The sequence below is a fragment of the Cynocephalus volans genome, chromosome 13 (genome assembly GCF_027409185.1).
Source record: "Cynocephalus volans isolate mCynVol1 chromosome 13, mCynVol1.pri, whole genome shotgun sequence".
Lineage (NCBI taxonomy): Eukaryota > Metazoa > Chordata > Mammalia > Dermoptera > Cynocephalidae > Cynocephalus > Cynocephalus volans.
The window spans coordinates 46,402,600-46,415,697 of record NC_084472.1 but is presented as its reverse complement, the minus strand read 5'-3'; the positions used below and the strand labels follow the sequence as shown (position 1 = coordinate 46,415,697).

The window sequence follows — 13,098 nt, the reverse complement described above, 5'->3', positions numbered from 1 at the left end:
ATGTTTCCATAATAGTAATTATTGTCTTTTCATCTCCAGTTGTAGTACTCCCTTAAGCATTTCTTGCAAGGATGGTGGTCTTGTTTGGGAAGGGCTTTCTTTCCTCCTCATTTTGGCTGACAGTTTTTTTTTTCTTTCAGCACTTTGAATATATCATCCCATTCTCCCCTGGCCTGCCAAGTTTCCATTGAGAAATCTGCTGATAGTCTAATGGAGAGTCTCTTATATGTGCTGACGCTTTACTCTTGCAGCTTTTAGAATTCTGTCTTTGACTTTTGTTAAATTATGATGTGCCTTTGAGAGGATCTTTTTGGGTTGAGTCTAATTGAGACCTTTGAGCTTCCGAATCTGACTGCCCATCTCTCTCAATACTTTGGAAGTTTTCAGCTATTATTTCATTAAATAGGGCTTCCATGCCTTTCTCCATCTCTTCTCGCTCTGGAACACCTACTATTCAAACACTTGTTTGCTTAATGGTGCCGCATAAGTCTCACCATTCTTTCTTTGTTATTCGTTTCTTTTTTTATCCCGACAGGGCTATTTCAAAAGATCTGTCTTCGAGTTCAGAAATTCTCTCTTCTGCATGATCTAGTAGGTTGTTGAAGCTCTCAATTGCTTTTATTTCATTCACTGAATTCTTCGGCTCCAAGATTTGTACAGTACTTTTTAGTATCTCTTTGTTAAATTTCTCATTCAGACCATGAATTGTTTTCCCAATTTCACTGAACTGTTAGTCTGTATTCTCTTATATCTCATTGAGTTTCCTTAAGATTGTTATTTGAAATTTCTTTACAGGAATTTCATAACTGTCCTTTTCTTTGGCATCTGTTACTGGTGACTTACTGTGTTCCTTTGAGGGTATCATGTTTCCTGGCCTTTTCATGTTTCTTGTGTCCCTATGTTGATATCTGAACATCTAACTGGATAATTACTTTTCCCAATTTCATGGAGTAGATTACATAGAAAAGACTTTTTCCTGTATATGGGTCCTGGAGTATCTGTTGGATATGCTGCATTGGCTTTGGTTTTGGATATACTCAGCAGTGTAGTCACTGTGCAATTTCTTTGGTTGTAGCCCTCCTCAATGATGTCTACAGGAGTTTGTGCCAACACTGGCACTGTCTTGTTGGGTCAGGGACTCCAGGCTGGTTGATGTGCCAAGTGTGTGCTGGCATAAAGGGGCCAACCAGTTGTTTGGTGGTCTCTCTGAGGCTCAGAGTCACATGCCAGATGTGGGTGTGTGGGTCTGAAGTTGTCTCTCAGGGGTGGTGTGCTGCCTGATGAGCTCTTGGGCTAGAAACAGGTTAGCCTGGATGCGGGCTTGGGGTGGGGGTTCAAGCGACACTGCAAAGGCCTGTCAAAAGAGTGGATGCCACTGCCTGGCCAGGAGCTGGGGTACATGGCCACAGTAGGGCCAGATGGCTCCATGGAGGTCTGCCAGAGGATGAAGAAACACAACCCAAGCTGCTGTCGAGCAAGAAGCAGGTGTGCACAGGTGCAGCAGGGGCCCAGCAGCTCTGGGGAGGGCTAAAGGATCAGCTGTTAAGCCCACAGCAGGCCTGCAAGGGTACAACAGGGCCCAGCAGTTCTGTGGAGGGCTGTCAGGTGGAAGAACAGCAACTTTCCAATGCACAGTCCAGTTGAGAGCAGGTGTGCACCAGTGCAGCAGGGCCCGTAAGTTCTGTAGAGGGCTGGTGGATCAGTAGTCAAGCCTGAAGCAAGCACACAAGGGTACAGCAAGGCCAAGCAGCTCTGTAGTTGCCCACCAGGGGAAGGAAAGGCCGTTGACTGGTTCAGTGTAAGGCAAGGTGTAGGCCTACACCACAGCAGCAGAGCCTAGCAGCTCTGTGGAGGCCTGTGTGGAGGGTCAAAACCACTGCCCATTCCGCTGTAGGTTTGGGAGGTATACACTCATGTAGCAGGGCCCGGCAGCTCTGTACAGGGCCACCAGATTAGCTGTTGAGCCTGGAGCAAGCCTGCAAGGACATAGCAAAAGCCAGCAGTTCTGTAAAAGCCTGCTATGGGGAGGAAAATCTGCTACCCAATCCACTGTTGGTCAAGGAGGTCTACAATGGGGCAGGAGGGCTTAGAAGTTCTGTATCAGATTAGCTGCTGAGCCTGGAGCAGGCCTGCATGGACGCAGCAGTCCACAACAGCTCTGTGGAGGGCCCCAGTGGGAGGTGCCACTACTGTCAGACTGGCTGTCAGCCAGCACAGGCGTCTGTGGGCTCAGCTGTTCCTCAGGTTGTGCATGATGGGTGCACACAAATGTAGCAGACTTTTCACTTATTGGCAGCTTCCCCACTAAGGTCTGCGTGCTTGCCTGGGGGTGGAAGGAGGGGTGCCATGTGGGTTCAGACACTGGGGTCTCGATCTTTCTGTCTGGCGTAGGATTCAGGCAGCGAGGGGTTGTGGTCCTGCAGGTGTCTGTGTGAATGCGGAAGAATGACGGTGGTGCATCAGGATGAAGAGAGTCAGTTTCCATCCAGAGCAAGCTGCACTCTAGCCACAGGTTTTGTTTCAAGATGGCGCTGTGCTGTAGCTACTTATGTTGGGAGAGGAAGTTGCTCTCCCTGTGCTTCTACTATGAGGCCGTGAAGCTGCACAAACTCCCAGCTACTCTCCAACTGGGTTTGGAGTCTGCCATGGATTGAATTTTATCCCCCAAAGTTCCATGCATTACAAACCTAACCCCCACTGCTAACAGTGTTAAGAGGGTGGACGTCCTATTATGGTAATTGAAAGGTGGGGCCTGGAAAAGGCAATTAGATTGTGAGGACCACACCCTAGTTAATGGATTAATCTATGTATGGCTTAATTATGGTCATGGGCGTTCTGATAGCTTTAAAAGGAGTAAGTGAGATGGTTTGTCTCTCTTGCTTCTGCCATTTTGCCATGTGATATCCTACATCAGTGGAGTCACCACCAAAGACCACCCTCGTCAGATGCGTTCCCTGGATTTTGTACTTCCCAGCCTCTGAAATTGTAAGCAATAAATTTCGTTTTCTTTCAAATTACACAGTTTCAGGTATTTCCATTATAAGCAATAGAGACAGACTAATACATGGCCTGAAAGGACTAGGGAACTCTCCTTATACGGGGATTGTTGGCATTTCTGGTGTTAGGAGAAACAGCTGGGGTTTTCCAGCTTACCTTCTCTCTTCCTGACTCCAAACCGGTTCCTGTGACAAAGTAGAGGCTGGATGCCTTGCTCTGCTCTCTATGGTGCTATCTCCATCTTCCGCAGGATGTCATCACCCCCCTGGTGCTCTGCTTCATACTTCTTCAGTCATTCCAGTCAAAATACAGTTGCTTGTTTCTTGTTCTCATCTCTTTTTGTGGTGAGGAAACAAGCACCAAACAACTCTATAGTCAGCCATCTTGCTTTGCCCTCTCCCTCAAAAACAATGTTTTTGTAGTAACTTCTAAGATAAACTATAAGGGACAAATTGAGAGGTGTGCTTCTTGCTTACCCATAGGTCTTAGATTGAAATGTAATTTTGGTACACAAGCCTCACTTTTAATAATCTTATTTAAAAATTAACATTTTCTGGATAATAAATTAGAAGCTGTTAAAAGAAGAATCAACAAAGTGCTATAGTTGACATGTTTTTGTCTGTCAGCATATATTTCCCCTCCTGTAACAATAGTTTGATTTTTCAAAAAGAATCTCCCCATCTGGGCAGATGGGACAACTCCTAGCCTGACTAACCAGAGCTACCTTTTGCCACATTTTTGTTTCAGAGACGGGAAAGAACCCAAGCCAGGCCAATGACACAGCCAGCTCTTATGATGTAACTACAGAGGGAAAAAGTCCTTTTTATTCTGGAGTTGAAGCTGGGAATAGTTAGCCTGGAAACCACCTGAGATTTAAACTAACAGAAAGGAAAGCAAAGTCAAGAGTCCCAATGATACTGGTTTAGACCATGAATACAGCAATGTGAGGCCAGCTCTATCTCCAGAACAAGACCATGAATTCTTTTTACTGACGTCTGACTACAACATGTTCCCTAGTATATAATAACTGAACAATGGGCCAAGCCCGTGGCGCACTTGGTAGAGTGCTGCGCTGGGAGCGCGGCGACTCTCCCGCCGCGGGTTCGGATCCCATATAGGAATGACCAGTGCGCTCACTGGCTGAGTGCTGGTCACGAAAAAGACAAAAAAAAAAAAAAAAAAAAAAAAAAAAAAATAATAACTGAACAAAAACTGAATTACTAACATTCTCACAAACAGCAGCAATAAAATACAACCCACGTAAACAATAGAATCAATCGGTAATCTAGTCAATCTACAGAGAACCAGTTACTTTAAAATAGCAGCTATCAAACTCTCTAGTCTCAGGATCTCTTTATTTACATTCTTAATTATTGAGGATTCCAAACAGCTTTTGTTTATGTGGGTTTTATCTATTGATAGTCATATTACAAATTAAAACTAATAATATTTTAGATATTTATTTTATTAATTCATTTAAAATAATAAACCCTTTACATGTTAACACTCACATAAATAATATATTTTAAGAAAAGTATTTTCCAAAACAAAAAAGTTAGTAATCAGAATGACACTGTTTTACATCTTTGAAAATTTCTTTGGGCCGGCCCATGGCTCACTTGGGAGAGTGCGGTACTGATGACACCAAGGCCCCGGGTTCGGATCCCATATACGGATGGCCGGTTCGCTCACTGGCTGAGCGTGGGGCTCACAACACCAAGTCAAGGGTTAAGATCCCCTTACCGGTCATCTTTTAAAAAAAAAAAAAAAAGAAAAGAAAAGAAAATTTCTTTAATATCCAGCTTAAGAGAACACAGCTAGATTCTCATATCTGCTTCTGCATTCAACCTGTTGTGATTATGTTTCGGTTAAAGTATGAGTATAGAAGGAAAATGTGCCACACACAGATATGTAACTGGAAAAGAAAGATGTATTTTAATAGCCTTTTCGAATAATAATAAATATTTTTCTCTTATTCAGTACCAAATCTCAAAAATAGCAATTCTTAAAGTTTAGTTGCAATGTGGAATCTGAACCCATACCAATGAAATTTTTGCCTCTGTTATATAAAAATCCATTGGTCTGTATTGTACTTTGACTGGATCTCCTACCCATGCATGATTCTGTGATTCAGGAATTGGTCATCTGGGAAAACACTAGCTCAACGTGTTATACAGATCTATCAAATGTTGACACATTTGCTTATATAATACATGTATTTTTTAAAACCACATTCCTTAAAATCACCATCAATCTTATTTAAAAAGTATTTAAGTATTATGAAACTAGCAAGTTCACATTGACAGATACAAGTTTTCCAAAAATCTAATTTTCACTTGAAAGATCAGATTTTTTCACTTGAAAGATCAGATTTTATCACTTGAAGTGGCAGGCTCACTTCATTCATTTTCAAGAAAATAAATCCAAATACCCAAGTCTGAATAACTGTTGTTTATGTATCAGTTGTTTTGTTGGGTAAAAATAAAAATGGTGTTCCATTTAAAAAGTAGCCATTTTAGCTTGTACCTCGATGTTTTTCCTAGAAATGAAGTGTTTTTCCTAGAAATGAACATTGTACTTTGATGTGCAGAAATGCTTTATGCACACTTCCCAGTTAATCACAATGAATATTAAAAAGAAATGCACTCCAAGGTAGAGATTTTAAAAATTAAAACTTTTTACTGCTTCTCCAAAGTCATTCTTAAGTGAAACTGGCATTTTTTCAAATGCTTAACATGTGTTTAGATGTAAAGAACATATATGGACTACACAGTTGGTGTAGCTGCCTTGATTCATGCTAAGGTACCAGCAGTTTACCCATCACTGCTCCTTCACCATCAGCGCAAATGTCAACACAGTGAAAGGGCAAATAACGTCTCAGTTTTACAATGAAAATAATTTTGACTTCATGAACCCCTTAGATAAAAGGGCCGTAGGGATCCCAAGAAATCTGGGGACCATACTTTGGGAACCACTGTTTTAAAAGTTTGGAAACTAAGCTGAATTTTACTGATTACTGAAAAATACATTTCATAAAACTTAAGTGAAGGAGACTATCAAGTAACCTAGCTTCTTCTTTCAAAAGGGACTGTATCAGAAACCCCTGCTGGTTAAGCCAGCTCTAATAAATAGATATCAAGGGTGAGACCCTACCTTTAAAAAGGACTCTAGGAGTCTGAGATGCTGTCAGTTCTACAAAGCCCTGACCTAGTCTACACGCTTCACTTTACAAATTGCCAAAAAAATAGTGAAACAAATTACAATATTGCGAATATATGCAATTGGTTAAAAAGAAGTTGTGCCATTTTTCTTTACAATTAGCCAGCCACTTCATTTCAACATCTATATACATAAAATTCTCCCTTCAACTAATTTTAATAGGGATATCTATGGCATAGATGCACCTAGTGTGTTTATGTACAACAATTCCTGGCTTAGCTTATTACATCATGAAGTACTACTTCCAGTCATCCTTTCACCAAATGATTCAGTTATTACAATCACTGGCCATCTATTGATATCAAATGCTCTAGAATTCAGCAGTGAATATCACTTATATCACAGATAAATATCCTTTATTCAGTTTTACATTTAGAAATACATTTTGATATGAAATAGAACTGAACTGCATACATTCATGGACTTTAAGATACAGAAATAATACCTCACTACAAAAACAAATATTCAGTAGCAGTCATTTTTGAAAATCCTAATTAAGATTTGCATTCAGAACACGTAAATTGGGGTTCAGTAGATTTTAAGAAAATTACTCCAGTGTTCTGATGATCAAAAAGTAAAGCATGTAGTATATTAAAACAAATGAAGCAATAAGGATAACCATGCTAAAATAACCAGTCTTCAAAATCAAGATGTACTTTTTTATAATACAGATTTCCTTGCCTCCTCCACTCCACTCCCATTCTGAATCAGTCTGTGTGTTGGGACCAGGTGGCAAAGAGTATTGTTTTACTTTTTTAAACAGCTCTTCCAAGGGTTAGCCAGTTGTTTAGAGCATGGTGCTGATAACACCAGGGTCCAGGGCTCAAAGATAAATAGCTCTTCCAGAGACAGAAATGTAACTACTCTATAGACCAGCATTTGGAAACTACCTCAAGGGATGTACATGGAGAACTGAATGTGCATGCCCCTAGATGATCTCTAAAGAACTGCTAACTAGTTGGGCTAGTTGAACAACTGTCTCACTTTGCATAAATTAATCCCAAACAGCAAAAGCTAAATCAGTGCAACTTGCCTCTCAGGAACCAGTGAAGTGACCTGTTAATTGTTGGCTAAAAAATTTTATGGTTTCCAAGCATATTAAATTCCATCGGGAGTTTAGGCACTAATTTAGGCACTTAAAGTCCTTCGTCTCTAAAAGGAACACAACTAAGCATTTTAGAGTACAGTACTTTAAAAGAAGACTAACTTCCTACTTAAAATAGTGATGATATACCAGCATCTCATCATGGGAAATACAGCTTCCCAAGACTTGCTACCAGACAGTTCAAATAAATTGAAAATGAAAAGACAGGAGAAAAGGAGGAGGGGGAGGTAAGGGGAAGAAAAGGGAGGAGAGGGAGGGAAGGCAAGAGAGGAAAGGGGTGTGAGAGAGAGATGTGAAAGCAAAACAAATGTGGCAATACCTTAAAAAGACCCATTAAGTTCGATGTGAGATTACTACATTTTTCAAGTATCTGTATATCACTGTACTGTATTAAGGAATATAAAGTTGACACAAGTGAAACAGTTCAAAAGAAAGTTAGAAGACATTAATGGCTCGAACACTGTGGAGCTCCAACCTTGGTGCACCAGACCAAATGAATCACACAATTCTAGGAGTGGAATCCAGGCATCTGTATTTTGTAATCTTGATCCCCTAGAGGTCTCAAAGTACAGCCAAGATTGAAAACCACTGCTCTAAACTGTGGGGATAAAAAAATCAATAAAAAGATAAATCCCACACAGTTACAAGTTTTCCAAACTGCAAAAAATTCTCATTTAAAATGTAAATAATGAAATATAGTCCTTGAGATGAAAGGTATCTGCAATTTTCACTAATTTTAAAATGATTAAGATGTAACAATAGACCTTCTCTACAATACGTCTTTGGTAGCTATCTGATCTGATCTAATTTGCAGTGGTAACTTATCAAGACTTAAATTATAAATTATAAGAATCTGACCACCTACTATCTTAGTTTCACATGTGCAATCACTATCCTAGTTTTCATTCATTCTCATGGTTAAAACAAATTTTTCTAGACGCCAACTAATTATATTATGTAATAGTGTCAAGATGACATAACCTAAAACACCTTGTTCCTGAGAAATTCAAATTCAACCAAATTTCCCATCACCAAAATTATACATTTTAGAGTGAAAAGAAAATCCAAAAGTTCTCAATCTGACTCGTTATCAAGTATATGTTTGGCATATTATGATGCAAACAGTATCATACCGAAAGTAGCTAAAATGAATGATACCTAGACATATTTATCAACTGTTTGAATTTCTCATTTTAAAACTATTGAGTCTTCAGCTGCTGAGCAAAAAGCCCAAAATTTGATAATCTGACAAAATTGTATTAAATGCCGTGTTATGCTGGTCCAATTTATTTAGTGTAGAAAACAATGAATTCAAAGTTTTGTTCAGGTTAGTTTTATACATGATTAAGGGTCACCTCAGAGTTACCATTTCATCATCACTGAAAAGAGAAAAAATTCTGCCTAACTACACAATCTTCTCGAGGGGGGGGGGGAATCCAAACATGCACAATGAGCACTGAAATGGCTAATACAAGATGCTTAAAGAACCATTCACTCAGAAATTCCTGAATGGAAAAAAAAAAAAAAAAAATTAGACATGAGTTACAGGGAGACAAAAAAGAACTGAAACAAGTAAAGTTTAAACAACAGAAAAATAATCCATGTTCTGACCAAAAGAGGCAAATATTTAGATAAGACTAAATGTGCATTTTAAATATAATGAACACTACAGATTTTGTAGGGTTAACTGCCCTAGAAGAGGCCTCAGCAATTCACAGCTCAATTAGAATAGTGTCTAATGACGTTACTAAAGCATTGGCTCAATCAGAAAAAAAATAGCTTCCAAGTGGGAGCGCTGGAGTGTGGGCAGCATAAATTAGTTTAATATGTGCTCCATAATGGGGGGAGAGGGGGCTGAAGGGGAATGCAGAGAAAGAAGTCACATACAAATAAGGAAATAGCTTAATTAAAACGTAGAAAGAAGAAATTGAAGCATAGGTTTTTAAAAATAAGATTTGCACCAAGCCTATACACTGGGGAAGAGACCACCTCTTCAGCAAATGGTGCTGGGATAACTGGATATCAATATGCAGGAGAATGAAACTAGATCCATACCTCTCACCATATACTAAAGTCAACTCAAAATGGATTAAAGAATTAAATATACACCCTGAAACAATAAAACTTCTTAAAGAAAACATAGGAGAAACACTTCAAAAAGTAGGACTGGACACAGACTTCATGAATATGACCCCCAAAGCATGGGCAACCAAAGGAAAAATAAACAAATGGGATTATATCAAACTAAAAAGCTTCTGCACAGCAAAAGAAACAACAGAGTCAAAAGACAACCAACAGAGTGGGAGAAAATATTTGCAAAATATACATCCGACAAAGGATTAATATTCAGAATATACAAGGAACTAAACTTTACAAGAAAAAAACAAGTAACCCAATTAAAAAATGGGCAAAAGAGCTAAATAGCCATTTCTCAAAGGAAAATATACGAATGGCCAACAGACATATGAAAAAACACTCAACATCACACAGCATTCGGGAAATGCAAATCAAAACCACACTGAGATACCATCTCACCCCAATGAGGATGGCTTATATCCAAAAGACTGTGAACCATAAATGCTGGCAAGGTTGCGGAGAAAAAGGAACTCTCACACATTGTTGGTGGGACTGCAAAATGGTGCAGCCTCTATGGAAAATGGTATGGAGGTTCCTCAAACAATTGCAGATAGATCTACCATATGATCCAGCTATCCCACTGCTGGGAATATACCCAGAGGAATGGAAATCATCAAGTCGAAGGTATACCTCTTCCCCAATGTTCATCACAGCACTTTTTACAATAGCTAAGAGTTGGAACCAGCCCAAATGTCCATCATCAGATGAATGGATACGGAAAATGTGGCATATCTACACAATGGAATACTACTCAGCTATAAAAAAGAATGGAATACTGCCATTTGCAACAACATGGATGGACCTAGAGAGAATTATATTAAGTGAAACGAGTCAGGCACAGAAAGAGAAATATCACATGTTCTCACTTATTTGTAGGAGCTAAAAATAAACAAATACACAAAAAAAAAAAACGGGGGGGGGAGGGAAGGAGACATAATTACAATTCCTTGAAATTAATATGACAAGTGAACAGATATGAAGTTGTTGGGAGGGAGGGGGAGAGGGAGGAGGGAGGGAGGTTTCGGCAATTGCCCACAATAATCAACCACGTTGTATATTGACAAAATAAAATAAAATTAAAAAAAAAAAAAAAGAATTGCTTCAAGCAGCAAAGCCATCATAAAAGGTCAATGATCCATAGAAAACTTATTCCAAAATATTTCAGTGACTTTCTCAGCACAAATCTGTATTAAGTCTAAAACAGATTCGCAGTTTGTTTTTGTTTTTCCTAAGCTCAAGATTAACACTGTAGGAACTTAGTTAAACAGAGAAGTAGGCACCCCTACTTCAAAAATAAAAAGACCAAAACACAATACCTCTTTAAAGCAAACTCACTCTACAACCTGGAAAGCAAGGGAAAAGCCACTTCTATTAATAGATTTACAAAATGTTATCAATTTTCTCTAGAAAAGCTTTTGGTTTTAACTCCAATAACTTAAATCTACATAATTCATCACCACCTTTAAACCTAAAGCTACTCCAAATCATTAATGCTTGGCCTACCTCTAGCACATTTGTTCTGTAACGAACCCATTTAAGAAAGCAAAATCATAACAGCATTACGGAAGAAACATTAATGAGAAACCATATTTTTACATGTTAAATATATCAATAATTTAGAATTTGGAATATCATGTACTAATCATACCAGAACCTTCCAACATAGAGAGAATGAGTTCTAGCAGAAAAGAAATTTACACTTTATAACTTTCTAAGCTGTATTTCAATTGAAATATATTTAGGGCATGGCAAAAGGTCATTTATGAAATCTACAATGAAAAGTATTCAAATGCAATGTTCTAAAACCAATTACTTTATGAAATTATGCATTTCTGTATGTTCTCTCTTAAGACTAAATGGTTTCTGCTGGCAAAAAGTACTAAACCTACTTCTTAGACACCCGAATAATCAAGCTGCTTCTGAGACTAAAAGGATACTAATTCTAGCAAAAGTCAAAGGTTAACAAAAATTAGTCAAGACTACAAATGAAGAAAGTCAATTCGGGGTGCTTAATATGATTCCCCATTATCTTGTTATATTATTCCTAAATAACCGGCAATTCCACCTGAAACTAGTGGGCAAAAATTAAAGGCATTAAGAAACTAATTTCGAAATAAATGTGTGGGCTTTTTAAAATAAAAACAAACTTACTACAGCTTTGGGGGAAAATAGCTATCAATCTTCAATAAGACTTTTTAAAGCCTCTCTATACTCGCAAAGAAATCTTTCAAGTTCACTAAACACATGCATGTCTTTGAAAATCTAGCTTGAGAAATCATAACACCAGTTTTGGGCATGTGATGAAGCCACCGCCCTCCACCCTCCACCAATTTTACGCTCGGTACATGTAGTCCTAACAGTAAGATAAGCTGTGTGTTTTATTAGGAAGGCATGTTTTATTGGGGGGGGGGGGTTCAGTTAGACGCTAGGAATGTTGCCTGCACACCGCCATCACCCACAGTACTCAAAAAGTAAACAAATCAAAACCAGCAACGTAAACTGGAATAACAGGACCAGGAAGGGAAAGTAACAGACAAAGAGAAAACACAAATTTGCTTGAGAAAAGAAATTAAAACAAACCATTTACAACTTTCATTTAGCCCTAAGGCAACACACTCCAACCGACCCAACGCGCTCTACCGGGGCGACAGTGAAACTACTCAAGAACAACAAAGAGGAGCGGCGGCCGCAGCAGGAGTCCCCGTCCGAGTACAACTTGATTCTCCGACAAACTGCGAGCAGAGTTCCGGGCCGGAGGATCGACCCCGGAGCCCCAGGGACGCGAGCCACGGCCGCCGGGCGCCCGCCAGCCCAGCGGTCGCCGTCCCGCCCCGGCCCGCTCGTCAGGCAGCCGCGCTCGCCCTCCGAGCTGACCCGCCGGCCTCCCGCGCGCTCCCCGCCGCCGCCGCCGGGAGCCCGCCCCGGGGCGGGGAAGCCGCGGGCGGGGTGCGCGGGCCCGTCCGGGAGAAGGGGAGGGGACATGGCGCGGTTACCTGGGCTCGGGCGGTGGCGAGGAGAGTCCGCTCGCCTGCAGCTGCTCGTCCACGGACGAGCCGGGCCCGTCGCTTCCCCAAGCAGCCCGGGGGACTTCTCGGTCCCCGCCCCGAGGCGTCCCGGCCAGGCCGCCCCTCCTCGGCGCCGCGCTGCTCCCCGCGCGGGCCGGACCGCCTCGAGCTCCCTGGCCGCCCCGCGGCAGGGGGGGCCTCTCTCGCGGGCCTCCCGGCTCCCCTCACCCTCTCTCACCCCCTCGGCGGCCGTGGAGCCGAGGGGTGGGCAGGAAGGACCTCTCGAGGAGAGCGGGCGGGCGCGAACACGGGCTCCGCCACCCGAGCCGCTCCGTTACCGCAGCGGCGACGACGACCAGGGCCGTGTTGTTGCTGCCAACTTGTCGAGAGGACACTGAGCATGCGCGCGCGGAGACCACATCCGGGTAATTTCAGGGTTTGGCTCTTTTCCCCCCTCAGCTTTCCTTTCCCCGGCTGCCCGCCTCCCGCCCCTAGTGACAGGAGGGTCGCTCTGCGCAGGCGTCCGCAGGGCAGCACCCGGTGGCGGGCGGCTCCGGAGCCCGGCCTTAGACCCGGCCCGGGCGGAAGACGCTACTGGGCCACGGTGGAGGGAAGCCTACTTGAGGGGGTGGTCAT

General features: G+C 41.4%; 1 protein-coding gene across 2 annotated transcripts in view; it reads right to left on the bottom strand.

Annotated features, from left to right (window-relative positions):
* Positions 1-12,842, bottom strand: part of SMAD4 (SMAD family member 4) — a 57,353-nt gene extending 44,511 nt beyond the window's left edge. For both annotated transcript variants that reach the window (XM_063076502.1, XM_063076503.1), the window contains exon 1: positions 12,451-12,842. The gene's annotated coding sequence lies outside the window, so the exon portion shown is untranslated. The remainder of the gene's footprint in view (positions 1-12,450) is intronic.
* Positions 12,843-13,098: the final 256 nt, after the last annotated feature.